This window comes from Ictidomys tridecemlineatus, unplaced genomic scaffold, assembly GCF_052094955.1.
Source record: "Ictidomys tridecemlineatus isolate mIctTri1 unplaced genomic scaffold, mIctTri1.hap1 Scaffold_42, whole genome shotgun sequence".
Taxonomy (NCBI): domain Eukaryota; kingdom Metazoa; phylum Chordata; class Mammalia; order Rodentia; family Sciuridae; genus Ictidomys; species Ictidomys tridecemlineatus.
The window spans coordinates 1,678,448-1,699,118 of record NW_027522720.1 but is presented as its reverse complement, the minus strand read 5'-3'; the positions used below and the strand labels follow the sequence as shown (position 1 = coordinate 1,699,118).

General features: G+C 36.9%; 1 pseudogene; it reads right to left on the bottom strand.

The window, feature by feature from the left end:
* Nucleotides 1-19,344, bottom strand: part of LOC144373546 (gamma-butyrobetaine dioxygenase-like) — a 93,565-nt pseudogene extending 74,221 nt beyond the window's left edge.
* Between the last annotated feature and the right edge of the window lie 1,327 nt (nt 19,345-20,671).

The following is a 20,671-nucleotide window of genomic DNA, read 5'->3' as shown; positions in this document are numbered from 1 at the left end:
TGAGGAAAAATGCTATCACTTTGTGATAACTTTTATTAACTTTGTGAATATTTCAGTTCCATAGTGAGTTGATGTCTAAAAATGCAAACATCTCCTGTTTGTGGTCTCTTCTCCAGACCTGTAAAGGACCCATTAATTTAAAAATGGAAAAAAAACAGAGGGCAGAATAAAGCTATGTCATAAGTTTCTTTAGTCCATTCATGTAGTCAACAAACACAGCAACATTTCTTTAATTAGATTAGTATAAAGATTTTACAGTTGAAAGTTACTCATCTAATTAACTAACTGACATTTTTCTTCCTACTCCAACTGTTGACTGAAGCAAAGCCTCTAATCACTTTGGACTCTGGTAACAATGCAGACTCTGACTGAGAGGGCCTTTAAAGAAGCTAGACATTCTGCATTTCTAGCAGGTTCTTAGGGGGCTCTTACAGGACTCAGATGCTTCTCATTTGTGGACTGAATTTGAGTAGCAAAGAGCGTTGGAGAACAGTGAGAGTTCAAAGCTGCCAAAGGCTGAAGAACTACATTCCTAATGGAACTTTGAATTCTTCTGGATGGACTACATGACACTGAGTTTTTTCGTATTGGAGAGGTAAGATCATGCCCTCCTAAAGTCTCCAAATTTGTTTTCTTTTCCATTTCAAATCTGAGTATGTCATAGACTAGTGGCTTTGATTGTAATAATGGAACTTCCATTTTCACAGCTACATATATTTGAAAGTTCTAAGCTAGACTGCCCTCTTAACCTGTTTTCCTAACCCCTCCATTCTATCCTATGGCAAGTTTATTAATGACCCAATCCTGTGCCTGTCATTTCTGTTTCCTTTTCTCTCCATGACTAATCATCATCATCATTTATTAAGAAGTTGCAATATATTGTGCTTCACACACAGACACACACATATTATATAATTTAAAAGTTAAAAATAACATTAATTCAGATATTTTAAAACCCATTTTGCTAATACAGAAAACTGAGGCAGAGAGCACAATTAGCAGTTTACACAAGCAGTGAGCAGTAAAGTATGGATGTGAACTCAAGTCTATCTGACTGCAGATATTGCTCCCAGACAGAAGACTTTGTTGCTTTCCCATATATATCAATTCCCTTAAGTATGACCTAAGCGGATCACTTTTGCTTTCCATAACCCTGACGAGGATGTTACAGGTGTGTGATAGCTTTTTGTGATCTGAATCATATCATAGATGCTTAAGTCATTGTCATTTAATCTATTAGATACAGAAGTTTTGGAGATTTCATCCCAATTCTCTTTATTTTTTCTAGCTTTTGATTTTGTTTATAATGGAGGTTTTTAAAACATTTATGTATTTTTCATGGTGCATTTTAATTATACCTAATAGTGGATGTGTTGTGTTCTTGTATATTCACTCAGTGCAACAATATTTTGGTCAGTTTCATTTCTAGTGCTCATTTCTGATGATGTCTTTTTTGCCTCCCAAATGTTTCAGATTTGTTTAGCTCCTATGCCAAATGATCACAATTGATCTTCCTTGATAAGCCTTTGATATCAGTATAACAGAGGTGTGGATGCATCTCAATGATTTTTACCAGTTCTGCCCTTTCTCATCTGAACAAAAATAATATCATATTGTTAAGACTCAATTACAAAGTGCTCTCTTCAGGAAGTATCTCCTAGTTTGAGAATTAAACACATTCTTTTATTTCCTGAGTATCTGTACCCCTTTGTTCGTTTGACACAGTGAAGAGTCATGATTCATCTTCTAGTTAAAGGCCTGAATTTAAATCAGGATGCTATTAAATCCAAGCAACTTGTTAGGTCACTGTACTCAATTGTGCCAATGAGGGAGGAAGTAGGGGCAAAGTTTAGTCTACAACAGAGTCTAGCAATCTTTGTCATTTGGAATTCCAGGAAAGAATCAAGTCCAAATGCCACAATGCATTCACTGTATTCAGTGAATTTACATTTTTCCTATGCATCTGGAGTGGTACCACATGTATGACATTTCAGTGTCACTGAAATTGTTTTCTGTGTTTTGAGGTTTAGATGGGGAATTGTATTTCATGTTCTTGTAGTACACTGAAAATCCAAGAAGTGCTTTTGTTGAAGCAAGCCTTTCTCAGGCTGTGTTTGGGCCTTTGACTTTTAGTACAAAAATGCAAGACTTTGCATTGATTCTTCCTACACTGAATATATTTTGGATCTGTTATTGCAGACCTTAAATTCTCTTCAGAAATTTTTTCCATTCAAAATATTCACTGCTTTTCTTAACTATAATAGTCACTTTAAGCAGACGTTGGCCCATAGTTTTGTTTATTGCATATCATAATGCTTCTAATGGATACCAGAAACCTCTAAAAAGAGGCTCCATTTTCCTGAGAGGCAATGGAAAGGCTTTTGACCATAGAGTTCAGGCATAGCAGAGGTGAGCTTATTGTCTGACAAATCTCTTCTCCTATTTTAAGCACTATTTTAAGAGTCTATGTTTTCCAAACAAACAAGAAGTAGTACTTTTCCAAATTATGATGCCATTTAGAACAATTGATCTTTTCCAAGAGGTCAAAATTTCTGCTTAGTATGACTGCTGACATACATTTGACAGATGTTACAAAAACGATACATTAGAGTCCACTGAAGGTATCGCTCTTAGCAGTTTTTCAAACAATGAGTTGTAAAAGCAAAATCTTGATTTCTGATGTCTAGACGTTGTTTCACATATTACTCCATCAAGGAAGCCTAAGATTCAGGCTGTCTCAACCTGAATAATTTATATAGTTGAGGATATTTTCACTGTCAAGAAGCCAAATCCCTCAGGCAGTCTTGCCAAAGAACTGTCCCACTCATTTTTTTTCAATCTTTAGGCCTTCATTCCAACATTGGCTCCCTTATTAGCAGAAAGCATGAAACAAGCTCCTATTTGTGAGATAATGTATTTTCCATTAAGACAAACTGGGCCCTAAGAGAAAATTTCCCTTTTTCAAGTTGTCTTTTATCAGGAAGTTAACTGCATGCTTATGTCTTGATTTTGCCACCAAATTTGTTTGTTGAGCTCTAGTCATTAAATAGACAACATCCTTAATCAAATGTGATATTTTCATTCTAGGACAACTATTTCTAAATGGTGGTAAATAATAGGTATCAGAGAGGTGTCTTCTCTTTTTCTTTTATTTATTTATTTATTTATTTTTAAAATTTTTTTTGAGAGGTGTCTTCTCAATCTTCATGAATCCTACACTAGCCTTGTGCGAGATGGAGGGATTAAGATACTCAAATCTCAATTTAAAAGAGTATGACATCATAATTAAGAATATATTTGTATAATAGATCACATGGCATTTTGTTTGTTTTGTCTATGCAACAAGGGATGAAGGAAGTAGAAAGAAAACTTATTTAAAGTTAGAAGAACCAGAATGCAGTGCTATTATGACCAAAGTACGGTTGTGTCAATATAGTTTAATGACTTCTCTGAGCTAATAATTCCTTTTGGGTAAGAAGAGAAATCTGTTCTCAGAGAAATTCTATAGCACTTTCCATCTCCATCATTAGAAGATATCAGTAGAAGTCCCACATTGAAAAAAAATGCAATATAGGGACTATATAGTGAAAAGAAGGAATAGGGATATTCAGATGCCAAGGGAGTGCAAGAAATACGTGGGTGATGTAAGCACAAAATGAGTTTTGCTGGTAGCAGCTATTTCCATACAGATAAGCAATGAGACCTGTCAAGATTAAAAAGATGGAGAAGGGTGCATCACCAAACTGTAGCCTTCCTACATTTATTTATTTTTATTTTTCTTAAGAGATAGAGAATTTGTTTTTTAGCATTTCGTTTTTAGTTTTCAGTGGATACAACATCTTTATTTTATTTTTATTTTTATGTAGTGCTGAGGATCGAACCCAGTGCCCCCCTCCACATGCCAGGCGAACACGGTACCACTTGAGCCACATCCCCAGCTCCCCTACATTTATTTTTATAAATCTTTATTATGGTTCTCTTTAGTTATACGAAACAGTAGGATTCATTTTGATATAATTATAAAAGCATGGAATATAATTCCCTCTAATTCAGTCTCTAGTACTTTCTGTTTCCCTCCCTTTCTTTTCCCTTCCCCTATTCCCTTCCCTCTACTGATTTTTCTCTTATTTACATATAGTTTTTTATTTTCATTTGTGTCTGGTGGATATACTTAAAGGTGATATTCACTGTGGTACTTCCTAGTTTCTTCATTTCCTAGGTCTGGAAGCTATGATGTCTGTACTAGATTAAGAGAATATAATTAGGGAAACAATGACCAAAATTTGGTGAAATATTGGAAGTGTAATGAGGGTTCTGTGGTGTGCTCGATTTTAAGAGCATAGAATGTGCTGGTAATACTTGCTCTATTGTTTAATAGGGAGTCTATGATAAATTTAGTGGTGCTAAACTAGAGGTATAGCTCATTGGTAGAGTGTTTACCTAGCATATATTAGGTCCTGGACTCCACTCCCAGCAAAACACACACACACACACACACACACACACACACACACACACACACACATACACCAGAAGTATGTTTTTACTGTATAGGATCTGAAATAGTATACTTCCTATTCCCATGATATTAAAGAGAACATGGACCAGAGTTATTGGAGAAATCTTAGGATATTTTTACACAACAGCTTTGTGGGAGATCGCAAGAAAATATAGTGAATTTAGTGTAAAGTATATATTTTAGGATTATATTTTACTTAGTTAATATTTATAACCAATTTGTAAAATAGCTTACTGTCCAATCACCCCAGTAATCACAACAAATAATAACTGTGGCATTGTCAAGGGAGAAGAAAAACAAGAAAACCAAAAACTCTCTCCAATTAGGTCCAGTCTGTCTCTTACCCAGGCTCTTGTCATCTTGAGATATATCAAGCTTGTCCGTGAATACTACAAAAAGCTCCAGACAAATTCCAACTAACCTGACATCATGTTACAAATATATTACTTATATGTAATATATGTACATTTATTTAAATAGTTTTCATCATTATGTTTCTCATTGGATGACAGATACTAGATTATTTAACTTTAACATATCTAAATGAATCCAAGTTTACTTTTACATAGGGAGAAGCAGAACATTGGAGAGTTTTGATGCCTGATTATAACATTTGAGGAAGAGGGACTTTGTGAAAGTATTTTGTTTACTGGCATTGTTTTCAGAATTTTAACCATTCATTGATACATTTCTCAGCTCAATAACAATTTTATAATTTTTGAAGCTTAAAATTGCACTTTGATGTTTAAAGGCAATCATTGATGAAATGTGAGTTGAGATCTTGAGTTGAAATATATTCATGAATAATGACAAAACTGTGCAAGTTCATTTCTGAGGAATCTCTTCATTCAAAAAAAAAATGTCACAGCTCATAAATTTCAGGATTCTATAGAACTTGGAACATGTTACTACAAATTCTGAATCTCAAATTATCTGTGGAATATATATGACAATTCTATGATCTTGGGGCTTCTGGAATGTATGCACTTGTCATATGCTATATTACTAATCATCCTTTTAGGCAGATTGGGCTCAAACATAAATAATACAGTGTGCCAAGAGCAGGCTGATGTTCTGAGGCACAATCAGTGCTCAAACCACGAATCTATCCCATCTGATTGGAGAGACAGGTGATCAGGCAAATTGAGCATCCTGGGCACTCACTCATGGTCTAAAATGTTTCCTTTTCAATTCACTGCTGCTGGTCCACAGACCACGTATTGAGTAGGAAAACATGTGTCAAAGTAGAGCAAGTGATTTGAGTTTTCTCTGTTCCCTAAGTTAGAAGGGGACCAAGCTTTGCAAGCTCCAGCTCAGCAGATTGTAAAGCACACAGGATTTCTTCAGATACAAAGGCCCTGAATCATATATATATATATATGTATTTCTGGGCTTCTTGATAATTAGACTGTTGTCACATAAGAAAACAAGGCCTGAAATCCATTGATTAGGCAAAAAATTCTCAGCAAATTGAGAAAGAACAAATAGGAGGCAGGGCAAATTATTTTAGAGGAGTGGTACTGCCAAAGGAGAGCACTAACTACTTTTAAAATATGTAAAAAACAAAACAGCAGTAATGGATTGAATAAAAATATATTTATAAACACATCATGGGAACTAAGTATGTAGGCAAATAAAAGAAGATAAAGGATATGACAACTATCTAAGCTTAAACCTGAAATAAATATCTCAAAACAAAGTACCACAAAGTGAAAGCTATTATGGACATGAGTATTTGAGAGTAGATCCAGTATAGCCAGTATGTTAAAATAATGATTTTACAAAGGAGAAAAGAGAAGAAACCACCAAATAAGTTATTAGTTTATTATGCAAGTGGAAAGGTACAATGGAATTTTAGATAGTCACAAAAGAGAAAAACATCCAAACATATTGTAATAAAATTTAACAATTGCAAGAATAAAAATAATAATTCAGAAATTTCAAGACAAGAAAATTACCTACAAAGAATAAAATTTACATCAATATCTGATTCTCATTTAAACCACAGGAAACTAAAAATTGGTAGAGAATCATTAACAAAAGGAACTTCAATCCAAGCATGACATTAACTTCTCTGGATGAGACAAAGCTATGCCTAATTTTCAAGATATCAAACAATAGGTACCATGTATTTGCCCCATCTGAGGGAATGTGTATGTAGGAACTCTAGTCCTTAAAAAATAATGCATCATGAAGGTAGAATCATACCAATGGAATTTTAGATAGTTGCAAAAGAGAAATACATCCAAACTTATTCTAATAAAACAGAACATCATCCATATATATGAAATATATGAAATGTTACTCAGCCTTTAAGAAGTATGATATTATGGCATTTTTTGTTAAATGATGGAGATGGAGAATATCATGCTAAGTAAAATAAGCTAATCCCCCCCAAGCCAAAAGCCCAATGTTTTCTCAGATATGTGGCTGCTAATTCACAATGGGGTTCTTTAGATTACTTAGAGGAGAGTGAAGGAGGGTAGGGTAGGAAGGATTGTAGAATAAAACATTCATTATTACCCTATGTGCATATATAATTATATGACTGGTGTGATTTTACATCATGTACAACCAGAACAATGAGAAATTTTACTCCATTATACATGATAGAGCAAAGTACATTCTAAACAAAGAAACAAAAATGTGCATTATACTGTCATGTATAACTAATTAAAACAAATTTAAAAAAATAAAGCAAACAAATCAGAAATAAAGCTTCAAGACCGTGGAATAAGAATTGGAAAGCAAACAAGAGTGATAAATTTTGCAATATAATCAAAATACAAGTGGGTAATCAGAGTATGACTAGGATGTGGGGTTTAAACACAAAATAAGTATTATTAAACTAGGAAGGACAGAGTGCAGGAGAACCCTAACATATCACTAAACCAAAAGTACTAAAAGAAAGAAAAAATGAAAAGTTTGAGGAAGCAGATAGAGACAGAAAAATGCTGGTTTTGGATGGTGTGGTGTGGGGCAGTGTGGAAAAGAAACCAGCTCTACTGGTGTAACTGATTTGGAGAAAGAGAAATTATTGCATAAATAGTACATCATGGTCAAGAGAATGCCTCCATCATTTAAAAATAATTGAAATATATCTATATTATCAAACTCAGGAATAAAACTTAACTATAAATAATGTAAGAGCATTGTGACAATCCTAAACACACAGGTAATGAATAATTGCTTGACTAAGCAAGTAGACATAGGAAAGAGGGATAAGAAGAAAAAGGTGAATATTAGTTGGTTAATTGATGTAATGGGAGGGATCATGAGTCTAATTTATTTTGGTAATGCGAGAGTCTAGACCGTGGTATATGCTGATGTAAAACATTTATTAGTTGAGTGAACAAATGATAAGTGTGGGTATATCTTCTTGGGCAGATTAGTGATATTATAAGCTAACAGCAGTTTAAATTAAAAAAATACTAACTAAAATGTATGATTACTCAATGGAAGACACTTCTATTAGCCACCCTTTCCTTGAGTCTTCATGCTCAGAATTAAACATCTATGGAATTTATACAAAAATACATTGGAATAGCAATTTTACATTCCCATGCTGGGTAGAGTTGCAATACTTCATTTTTTTACATCCCGATGCTGGTAGACTACACCCATACAATTTTCAAAACAGGCAAGAGAGAAAAGGCTCTCAAAGTTATATAGATTAGAATGCAAGTCTGAGCCGAGATTCTTTTCTAGTTGGGTGGCCTTGCCCGAGTCAGTTAACTTATTTGAGCCTCAATTTGATAATAATCATCCTAACAATGATAAGGTGGTAATTTAAAAATATATTCATTATTTTTGGTCACTTTATGTGAAGCACTGTGCTAAGCACTTCATAAATTACATTGCATGAAATTTGCTAAAAGTCTGTAAAATGGATATACTAGTAATACTTTAATGTTGACCTCATATTCTGAAATAATTGCAGGCAACTGAATGAAGAGATCTTAGGGAAATCTACAATTGGAACTGAAGTTCCCTTTACTTTCTTCTCTGCATAACTCATCCTTCAGCTGACTTTCCCATCATATACATCACTTATTGAGCTAATGTATCTCGGGTGGTTACTCTCCAGTTATGACTCAGTCCTGAATCTCTAACCAATTAGTTTCTACCTTCATTCTGTCTTTTTCTTAACTCACCTGGAATACATTTTTCTGTTTTATTTTCACTTTCCAACTTGGTTTTCCCTATGACTTCTGTGTCCTCTTGTCCTCCTTGCCACAGCATTCTATTTCTTTTAAACCTAAAATCAAAAACTTATTTCTTTTTACAGAAAAGCATGACACAGTCAAGGGAAAAGGTTTCTGTTAGAATTTGTGCATTTCAAAAATATTATTGTGTTTCCTATCACTATTTTTTTCTTCGTAATGATATTTTTAAAAACTAGATTTTAGTTTTTGAAACGGTTTTAAATTCACAGAAAAAATGAGCAGAGATTATAAAGATGGCACACCTTCCCCCGTATTCCTCATGCTTAGTGTCCCCTATTAGAAATATGCCCTGTTAGAATGGTGTACTTGCTAAAATCACTGAATCCATATTAATAAACAGTGATCACCCAAAGTTCATGGTTTACCTTAGCGTTTTCTATTGCTCTGGTTTGTGCTTTGGCTCTGGGCAAATGTGCATGACCTACACCACCACTGCAGTATCAGGTAGAGAAGAATCCCTGCCCTAAAAATCCCTCTGTGCTGGTCTATTCATGCAAAAAAATCCCTCTGTGCTGGTCTATTCATGTAATGTCATTTAAAAATGATTGCATACTATTCCATTAATGGAACAATTATAATTTATTTTATCTATCTCATATTAGAATCTATTTAGAAACTGTTTCCAATGTTTGTTCTTACTATTGGTGGTGCTCCTTTGTGGCTAAAACTTTGTGTCTGTTGAGAGTTAAAAGCCTTAGGATAAATCACTGAGATGATCAAAACTTGGATACATTACTAAAAATATTGAGATGATTAGATTTTATGTTTACACTTTCTTATATCCTAAGACTATACTAAATGTTTTAAAGAAATCTTTGCCAACTTCTTAGATGAAAAAAACATTACATTATGTAATTTGAATTTTTTGATAAAGATTGAACATTTTAATATATTTTTATCCATTTATGGTTTTTTTGTCTGTGTGTGTGATTTCTATTGGTATCACTCAATCCTTTCTTCATTAGAGCATTATTTTTATATGGACTTGAAGGAGATCTTCAAAAATTAAGGATATTGGTCTTTCATGAGTCATAACTTAAAAATAATTTTCCACCTTGTTATCTAACTTTCTTTTTTCCAGTTTTATTTGAGGATTACTTTGGATTTATAGAAGGTGGAAAAACAATCTAGAAAACTCCTATCTACTGTATAACCAGCTTCCCATTGTGTTAACATCTTATATAACCCATAAAACAATGATGAAAACAAAATATTAAATTTGTTGAAATTCTATTAAATAAATTGCAGTGCGTGAATTTTTAGGATCTTCAAAGGTGTCAGAAGTCACCTTTGTGAGAGGGAGTAACTGAGAACCATACAGAATATGTGGGTGAACAGTAGCAATCTATGAGCAGACCCCAAGTAGGCACAGAGACATTTGTTCAAACTCCACTGCAGGTGTGAACTTACCTGTCTGTGTGTGCCACTATGCCCATCTCCTGTTTTTATTTTACATTTTTGATGACAGAGATTTAACACAGGGCCTTGGACATACACATATAGAATACACTATAAATATAATTTTATCCTCTTAAAAATATTAATCTCATAATATCACGGACATTAGGAAAAAAACAGTATAAACACAGCTCAAAGCACTGTCCATGGACTGCCCTCACTCTCAAAACTGTTGGTCCCCAGGCAAGCGAGTACAGAAAGTGAGAGAGTTCAGAAACTTGGGAAGCCATGGGCCAGTGCTTGGTGGTTTCTGTTCTCTGTAGGTATCTGTCTTCACCATATTCAAGAATATGAATTTCTTTTACAATGTATGACCTTTTAGTATTTAAATTTTGCATAACAGTTAAAATTGTTGGATAATTCAAAGACATATTTTTCCAACTTTTATCATGTAAATGTTAAAATGTACAGAGAAACTGAAGGAGTTGTATAGTGGACAATTATCGAACTACTAAAAATGTGGATTGGGTTGCCATGCTGCTGCTTGCAGGTCCAGTCAGTGTGGAAATGAAGCCTCTGTTTGGAAATAAACTTCTGGAACAAGCCCTGCCCCTTATTTCATGTATTGTTTCTGCCTGCTGTCATACCACTCAATCAGGACTGAGTAGTTTCTATAGAAAACTTCAGGCACTGCTCCTCCACCCAGTAGCAATACATGGTTGTTTTAGAAGCACAGAGAGCCCATATTTTGATCTCCAGTTTTAGCAGGTATTGACATTTAGGTGTCTTAAGTGCACATTTATGTCTCTTTCCCAACCTTACCCTGTCACGTTCTACTCCCAGTCTTCTGCTTATTTTATGGTTTTCTCCTTTCATTCACCTTTTGGTTTATTCTGATCTATCTGTCAATCTTTCCTAAATTTATTAGAATTTTTGGTAATTTTTTTGTCTTTGTGTGTGTATGTGGGAGTCCATTATGGGTTTTTGTTTTTATTTATTTGTTTTATTTTCTTGGCAATAAAAAAAAGATATCAAGAGACAATTATAATAATAGTAAAACAGGAACACTTACAAGTGCCAGACACTAGGCATAGTGAACTATGCCTTACATCAGAATGAATCTGTCACCCCCTACTTTTTTTGTTCATACACTTCAGTGAAGGAAATAGAGATATGTTTGATGTCTTCAATTATATTTTTACTTTCCAGAAAGTAAGATCATTATGGTATTAAAAGAATTTTTTATAAAATCCAGGACACAAAAACACAAGATTTCTCCTATTCATATTTAAAGCTTGAAAAACATTAAGTGCGCTGTATAACAGAAAGAAAGTTTCAACAGAGTGTTTTTAACCATTTAATTTTTTTCTTTCTATAATGTATATTGTGGGAAGGGACACTTCAACAATTGCTTTCTGGTCACAAATAAAACAATTCTACCTGTCTTCTATGAGGGGAACTATGATGTATCAAAGGATTTCTTGCAACATTTATAAGGACCTTTCTTTCCCGAAGAATTCCTGCCAAGTATTTCCTGTGGGACAATAAAAATAGTTATCACTTTTTAGGTTTATTTGTTAAGAAGCTAATTATGATGAAATGATGAAGATAGTTGTGTCTTAAGTGTAGTTTAAAATTTTTTTTTTTTTTTTGGTAACAGGCATTGAACCCGGGGCACTTAGGCACTGAACCACAAATTCAGCCCATATTTTACTTTTTATTTGGAGACACGGTCTTTCTAAGTTGCTCAGAGCCTCAATAAATTGCTGAACATGGCTTTGAACTTGCAATAGTCCTGCCTCACCCCAGAGTTATTGCAATTGCAGATATGAACCATTGTGGCTTACTGAAATTAATTTTGATGAATCCTGGGGTCTTTTGTAGATCAGAAAGCTAATATATCTTGCCTAGTAAGTCTCTCCATGAATCCTGAGGAAATTCTCACACTTCTATCAGCACAATACTCTTTGTTTTAAGATAGCTTTAGAAAATGGAACATCAATATTTATTCTTAAATTGCAGTTTTCACAAATGTACTGGGTGAAACAACACAAGTAAAATATCTAGTAATTTTCATAAAGATCCTGAGTTATATTGAAATGCTATATCCACTTTCTCAATAATTAAAAAAAATGGAGTAAGATGGAATATATTGGTTTTGTATTTTTTTAGAGAGAGGGTCTCACTGAGTTTCTTAGCACCTCATTATTGCTGAGGCTGGCTTTGACTTTACAATCCTCCTGTCTCAGCCTCCCAAGCTGTTGGGATTACAGGTATGCACCACCATGCCCAGACTGAATATACTGTTTTAAATGAGTTTTAAAACTTCATTTTTTCTTATTAGTGTAAGCATGTGAATCAAAGATAACACTAGCAACATGGGAATAACAAGTCTGTAGTTACATTAAACAAATTTTACATTTTAGCAAATTTTTCACTGTAGGCAAATTTCTTTAACTATTCCAAAAATGTTAGACTACAATGAATTTTGCTGATAGGTGATGAGCCAAGTTTTAGGGTCTTGGTGATATTATGTGTGTTTGCCTCCAATTCCTTTCTGGAAAACATCTGATAAGAATTTAACTTTTAACCAAATAGAAGTATCTATACAAATGGCTCATTTATTTTTCTTGGTCCTATCCAATTTTTTTTTCTTGAGGAATTTTAAAATTTTGAATATAAATGTTTATCTTGACTATTTTAATTAATGTTCTAACATTTGATATGTTTTTCTCCTCACTTTCCTAATTTATCAGAAATTGTTTTGTACTGCTTATGGCTATTTTCCCCAGCTTGGTAAAATTTTATATATTTGTGGAGCATATTCACCACAGTGTAGTAAGTGGAATAACTTGATATTTTCATTTTTTTAAGAATGTATTCTCACCAAACCCTAGAATATTCAGTGGAGCAGGGAATAAATTATTTATCACTACCCAATAAAAAGGGAAGGTATAAAAACTATACAAATAAAAATTTACTTTTTAAGAGGGAATGGGAATTTTTTGGAGCGATAAGATGTAAAAAATTTGTCTTAATGAATATAACAAATGAATGATTATTATTTAAAATAAAATCAGGTCATGTTTTTTAATAACATTTCAGAAGACTCCTAAACTTATGCCACTCCCATTTGGGGGGTAATACTTTTAATTATGTAATTATACAATTTTACTATTCAGTATTTTGTATAAAACCAGTAATAATATACCATATTTTCAAATCAAGAATATGTATCAATCTACATATATATGCAAAGTTTACAGGCCATTGTAAAGCTATCTTCAAAATACTTTCAAGAAAATCAACATTCAATCCGTTCTGTCAGCTTTAAAAGTATGATAAGAAACATTTAAACAACAGCAACAAAAAAATCAAAACAATGATCAAAGACTGATTAACCATTTATTTTTTAAAACTAATAATCTGTTCATGAATGCAGATTAGATAAAAGTCTGCAAATTATTAATATAATACTGTATTACTCTTCTATGACAGTTCTTCCATGTGATAAGGAGGTAATTTCCTTCAGAGTATGGGCAAATCTGGTGCACCTGCAGGACCCAAGCTCAGTATTGAAAGCTATATATGCAGTTGCCCTGACCCTATGAAGAAGCTTTACAAATTTGACATTATTGTAAGAGTGCCTTGGGTTTGTCTTAATCAGATATGGAAGACTCACAGAAATAGATAGACTGTCACAGAGAGCTACAGTTTTCCATGAATAGCACTGTAGGGTCATGAGGGAAGTACCAGGGTTGGTTAGGAGCAGAGAGGGCGCAAGGTGATGGAGAACATGGGAAAGAGACTTTACTGTATTTGTGCAGGAAGAAAAGACAAGAGAGCAGAAGTAGGTTAGTTAGGATTAGTATATTTTAGTCATTTCAATGGGCTCTAGTTGGCAGGGGTCAACCCTGGTTCTTTGGTACCTGAACCTGCTGTGCTTGTAGCAGGCAAAAAGAGGCCTGTGAGGCTGGGTGCCTAATAGGGGACTGGTGGTGTGAGAATTTGATTGCCTAATTTGCATAAGGTGAGCATGCTAGGGAGATGGCTGAATTAGCTATATCCAGGAAGGTATGCCCTGGGTACAGTGGAACATGCCTGTAATCCAAGTGATTCATGGGACTGAAGCAGGTGGGTTGCAAGTTCAAGGCTAGCCTGTGCCATTATACATGGTCTTTGCAACAAACAAAATCACAAGCTCCTGCAATATCACTTCCTGGAGCCAAATTCATAGATGGCAAACAGATGGGCTAGGCTCAGACAAACCCCAAACATAAATCCTCTACAAAGAGAAAGTCACCAAACATCCTTCTCAGCTCTGTCATCACCATGGACAATCGCTCTCCATGGCATGAGATAGGAGAAAGGGAACTGGGGTTGGGGAAGTCACTCCTTCAAGCAAGGTGCAACATTAAATTTCTCCATTGATAGGGATTCAGTGATTCCAATTTGTCTAAACTCCAGACAATCTTTATTTGTATGGCACTTATGCATAGATACCAGCACTTTAACCCCAAAAATTTTTGATCACCATTTAATCATCTGGAAATTCATCACAAACCAATGAGAACAGAGAGGTAAGCACCAGATAAATGCAAAGCAATAGCAGTAAAATATAATTTACTAAAATTATAAAGATAGACAAATCCTCCCCCATTAAACATGCACATATCTTGAACCAAAAATAACAGCATTTATTAAAGGACAGCAGAAAAGACTTCTCCCGGTGGAAGAAGGGGACCCAAGAGGTGGAATCCGTGGAAGTGCGGTTGTCTCCCCTTTTTATAGTTTTGGTGATGGAATGTAGGTTGGAAGGCCTGAGGGGTGGGACACAGGTGGGCCAAAGAAGTAATCTGGGCAGGAAGGTCTTAATTAACACTTCTTTGTGATGGGCTATCTTCAAATCTGCTGGGGCTGTTCATTAACATTCCTTTGGGATTGACTTTGGGCCTAGGGCTTTTCTTGGGACTTCTTTAACATTCCATGAGTTGTCCTGCATTTCCAGGAATCATTCTAAGCATAGCCTCCATTTTAGATTTCACTCGATATTAGACCCGATTTACCTAACTAAACTGACTACCTAACTTTAAATCTGGCTTCACTGGTAAATGTGTCGTGGATCATGGGGGAATTCTCCACAATTTCCCAGAAGTTAGAGATTTTTCCCCGCAAAGGTCACACCAACAGGAGGGAATCTTGGACTGGTCCCCTGGAGACCTGTGCTTATTGCCCAGTCCAGAGAGCTGGCAAGGGCTCCATGGCTCACCTGACTCTCAGGCCATCACACAGATGAAGAGGAAGTTGGATTCATTGGTCTGACTCACTATAAAATGAGCCATCACAGGACAGGTGAGCAAAGGGTTTGCAGCTGTACATCTGGTTGAAATAAAATTTGAGCTGGAAGTACCTAGCTCAGGACGAGATAGGGAAGTAAAACTAACTTTTTATAAGGCAGCTCTGATTTTCTGATTTACTTTTGTTTGTTTGTTTGGTGGGGCTGAGGAGGCAGGACATGGTGCAGTACAATGTAGGGCTAAGAGCACAGTTGGGTGGCAGGGATCAGCTTCCAGGGCTACAGTATCAACTCTGCCACTTACTAGCTATGTACTCTATAAATGACTGAACTTCTTGACTTCTCCAGGACTCAGTTCACTCACCTTTACAAGGGAAAAAATCAAATTTCATAATCGTATTTTTGTAGTTTCCTAGTCCCCAGATCTCGTAAGGTGGAAAGTTTTTGTAGGACCTTGGTGGTAAAACCTGACTTGACAGATGTGAGATTGTATAGTCTTTACCTATTCCACTTAGTGCAAGGGCAAACATTTTGCTGAATGAATAGTCATGTGTTTGATCACCACAGGCTTTCCTGGAGAGAGGTATTATGTATCAGTATGGTATAGACTCTCAATTAGACCTTCAAAATCTGAAAACTTTTGAATTCCTAAGTATACTTGTTCCTGGGGGTGCTGCTTAAGGGACAGAGGACATGTGGTTGCATGCTGCTTAGAGGATTGTTGTGAAGACCCAATAAGGTGATGTGGGCCTGGCAGAGAGAGGAGGCTTGTCCTTAGCCAGGGTGATGACTACAGCTGTGTTTATGTGTTACTAGCATCATGTGCAACAGTATAGTGACCAAAACACAGGCCAAGAGCCAGATTGCCTGGGTAGAATTCTGTCTCCGTAGAGTGATCCTAGGAAAACTGCTAAGCCCCTGTACACCACAGCACAGTTTCCTTGTATGTAAAGTGTGGCTAAATGCAGTAGTTACCCCATGAGGTTTTAGTGAGAATCCAGTGAGAGGAGGATCTAGAAGGTGCTGGGAGAGCCGCAGGCACCTAATGACATCTACTGAGATTTCCCCTTCTCCCTCCCTCCTGCCTGCACAGCTGCAGCTGCCCCATAGATCACCATATCACCAGGCTGCTGAGAACAGCTTCTGGGCTGACATTCAGATCTGTGCCTTTCAAAGTGGATTCTGGTGGAGTTGTGATTTCCTTGGGGGATTCATTAAGCCACCTCATAAATAAGGCATGTCTTTCTTAATTGCTTTTAAAACATTGACTTAGGCTCCATGAAGATTAAATCTGAATTCTGGCATCAACATTAAGCAAGATATTCAACCTCCTTGGGTCTCAGCTTTTTCTCGTCTTTGAAAGTGGAGGACAGCTGTCTACCAGAAGCTGTTTTCTGGAATCTGCCGAGATTCTCCTAACTTTTAGCCTTGAATTTGTTTTCCAATTTCTGGGCCCCAAGAACAGCTCTGACTGAAGAAGGAGCTGCCCAATGCTGATATCAGAAATTGGAACATGTGAATGATCTCAATGAGGCTCATATGAAGGTTCACAGCAGCCCCACCCATGGCAGGGGAGCATGGTAGACCTGTAAAGCCTGGTTATGCCCCAGGATGGGTGTCAACCTCGTGCTTGCCAGGAACCATCAAATAAACCCACCTGAGAGGATGGAGGTTGACTTAAAGATCTCTGTGAGGTAGCTGGTAAAATTTCCAATGATGTCCACCAGGAGGGCTGTGAAATCTGCAAAGGATTTAGGAGGCTTAAATTTATCATTCAGAGATTCAGGGGAAAATGGACTGTATTTGGATTTTCCAGAATAGATTTTACAAGTTGGATTTATTTCAAAGTACCATGTAATATTAATAATCATAGAGAGAGAAATTACTAATCATGAAGTAATCCATAAAGGGTCAATTACATACAAACAGAAAACTTTGTTAAAATTTTGTTATAATCCCCTTTCTCCCTCCATTGCCCTCTCTTCACCCTTTTCTCTGCTAGCAGTGTAAAGGTAAAATTTCTAAGCTAATTCCAAGCTGCAAGAGCTTGAGTTAAAGTGTAAAAGACTAGGCATTGTAAAGCTTCTAGATTACAAGGCCTGGGCTAAAAAGTAAAAGACAATTGTTACAATTGTAAAAGTCTATTGTTACAATTCCTCTGCTACCCCCGGATCCTGTAATCTCTGTACGTTGTTAGGACAATGCGGGAACTGCCCAGTAAATATCTCCATTGATTCCCTGCTTGTTTAATAGCTAAGGGCCCCAGGTAGCATGGCACATAAGCATCTAGGCTCCAAAACCAATCAGTTTAAATTTGTACCCCGCTTAGAAATGACCAATCACCCCTGCCCAGATTGTTCCTGCCAATGTACGTACTAATCCTGACTCAGAGTTGTTGTTCAATTTTCCCGTGCCTCATGATGATTTGTTCTGATGTATGCAAAGCCCCCCACCCTCTCCAAAAAGTGTACTTAAGCTCCACTTGACCTCTGCTCTGGGCTCTGGGCTGCTCTCCCTTCTTGAGTGAGCACAGAGCCCCAGCGCGCTGGAACAGATCCCCAATAAATGCCCCTCTGCAATTGCATAAAGTAAGTCTCTGCGTGGTCTCTCCCTCCGACGCTTCACCAGACCCCTTTTACAGCAGCAAAGAGATCTGAAAGGCTACATCATAGAATAATGGTTTTCTGTGTTTTCCCTCATTATTTCATCTAATTGTTTCAGAGTATCCAATCCTTCTGATGTGAAGCAGACCCATAGATATGTAGTGCAGATTTCCATAATTTTAGAATTTGAAAATTCAATATCAAACTTAGTGGTGGGGTTACAAACCACAGGTTGTCAACAGAGATGAAGCGCTTTATAAAGAACCTCTCCTTCAGCCCACTTGGCTAAGAGGGAAGATGGGAGTAGACTGGGAGATTTTCACAAAAATCTAGGTAATAGAATCATTGAGAACTTTTTGTCTGGGCAATATTTGAACAGGAGCATTGGTTGGCATGTTGGCACCATTGGTCAATATAACTTCTTACTATGCTCCTTGTTAAACAGCTGCCACCTCCATTCATTCGTGGCTTTCCAGGACCCAGCATGTTGGCACTTTAAATGAGAAAGTCCTGCTATTATAGGAGCTTCAGACAGTGATTTTCTAGAGGAAGTTTCTTGGGTGAAGCATGATTTCCTACCAGACCTTGCACAAAAGTGTTTTTCACTAAGTAATAGGATTAAGAGTTTGGACAGGAGCAAGCTGACTAGAAAACACAAAACTCATATATTCAAGAAAATGTGACATGACAATCCATGGTTGGTTTGTGCACCAAGAGGAAGTGGGCATCCCTATGTGGGAGCCAGAGCCAGGATGTGTTCTACTACATCCCATGAACAAATGGTGGTAATGAACCTATGCAGATGTAGACACCTGCCCATGCAGCAAGTTGGTAAACCTGGGAATCCTCCTTTCTACATTATATGCAGAAACTAAAGAATACTAAGTATCTCATTACTTACTCCATCTATTTCTCAAAATTCTTCTTTGTTTATCAATTCATTTATTTATTTATTCATTGAAGTCTTTGCAGTGTGTCAAGCACCTGCTATGTACTGAAGAGTTCTGTAATACCTTTTAAAGCTCTGCTCATAATTCCGTTCATGAGCTCTGTCAGGTTCAGCGCTGACAGATCCACAGACTTTGAAGGGACCTCTGGAAGAGGTGAAAAGGCAAGGCTGCCCTCCGATTGTCCTCTAAACCAAGGCAACCTCTCCTTTCTAAACAGCAGGCAGATGAACTTTCACTCTGGCTGGGGGCTGCACACATACCCAGTGCTAGGTACAGGGGGCTTGAAGGCAAGGGTATGTTTCTACCAGGAACTCAAGAGGTGACAGTCAACCACATACATGGTGACCGACATGGTGACCAAATGAAGCCCCCAAACCCTCAGGATTGTTTCACCTCTGCCTTGGAGAGGTTCGGCCTTGGTGGGATACCTGTCACCTGTAATGGGAAGCCCAAGGGTATCACAGGGGGTCTAAGTGACGCTGAATTTGGAAATAAGTGTACTCTGTGTGAAAGAGGGCTGTGAATCCTGGTGGACCACTGACATCACCGAAGAAGATTTGGTTTTGAAGTCCACGATTTTGATGCTTGGGCTCTCTCCTCAGAGCTCCAGGTTTCATAGGTCATCAGTGAAAAAAGAAAAACCCTAAGGTATCAATGTGTGCAGCCATTTGAATGAACACTTTCAGGGGAAACCCCTCTTCTCCCAAGGGTTGCTTGAAACTGAGTGGATCTGGCAGCAATGGTGCTCCATGCTCCTTGTAATATTGCTGCAAGCCTTGTCTTCAAATTATACTAAACACTCAGTTAACAATTAGAGATGCTGCTTCCATTCTGTGTGGGAGGTTAAGGGAGGTGGTAGAATTTGCAGCAGCCCATATCTCTGTAAAGTGGTAGGGGGGAGAGTCACCCGTGTTAGCAAGAACATCGCTCCCTTTTCCTTTCTCTCTTCTCTTCTAAGGACAGACACTAGGAAGGAAAAAGTTTTCATAACTGAAATGCAAATCCCCATTTCCAGCCTCAGGGAGCTAGAGAAGTTGAAGCCCTGCTGTAGCTGCCCTCAGGCTCTGCAGTATAATAAGGTAACTGGGGGAAACTGAGAAAGGCAGATCCAGAGTCCTCTTGAAGGCACCCTCACCTCCTAATCTTAATCTCCCAGGGATGGTGTAGCCTGCAAAACTACATCTTAATAAATATAAAAGATGATTACAATACAGAGAGTCTAATCTACCCAACTCCTTAACTGGGTCAGGAAACTGAGGTTCTGAGCACAGCAAGAACTTGCCTTCACTGTACCAACTGAGCAAAGGTAACAAAGGGCTTAGAATCAACTTCCTAGAACTGCAGAGAAGAGGTCCCTCCAAAGCATCAGGTTGCTTGTCTACTTGGCAAAGTTTGTGATATCCAAGGAAATATCAAAGGAAATTTTGAAATGTCAAAAGCATTTATTCATTTATTCAACAGATACTCATGGAAAGCCTAGCAAGATGCTAGGTGTTGGGTATGATGAGGTAAACTGGAAATAATCGTCTCTAGCTCCAGGAAGCTTCCTGTCTGTGGCTTGGGCAGCAGAAGATTTACCTGTAATAACAGGTGAGAGATTTCAATACGGGGAACAACAGGGTGCTGTCAGCACTCTTCTCAGCTCACTAAGCTGGGGATGGAGAAGGCCTCCTGAGGAA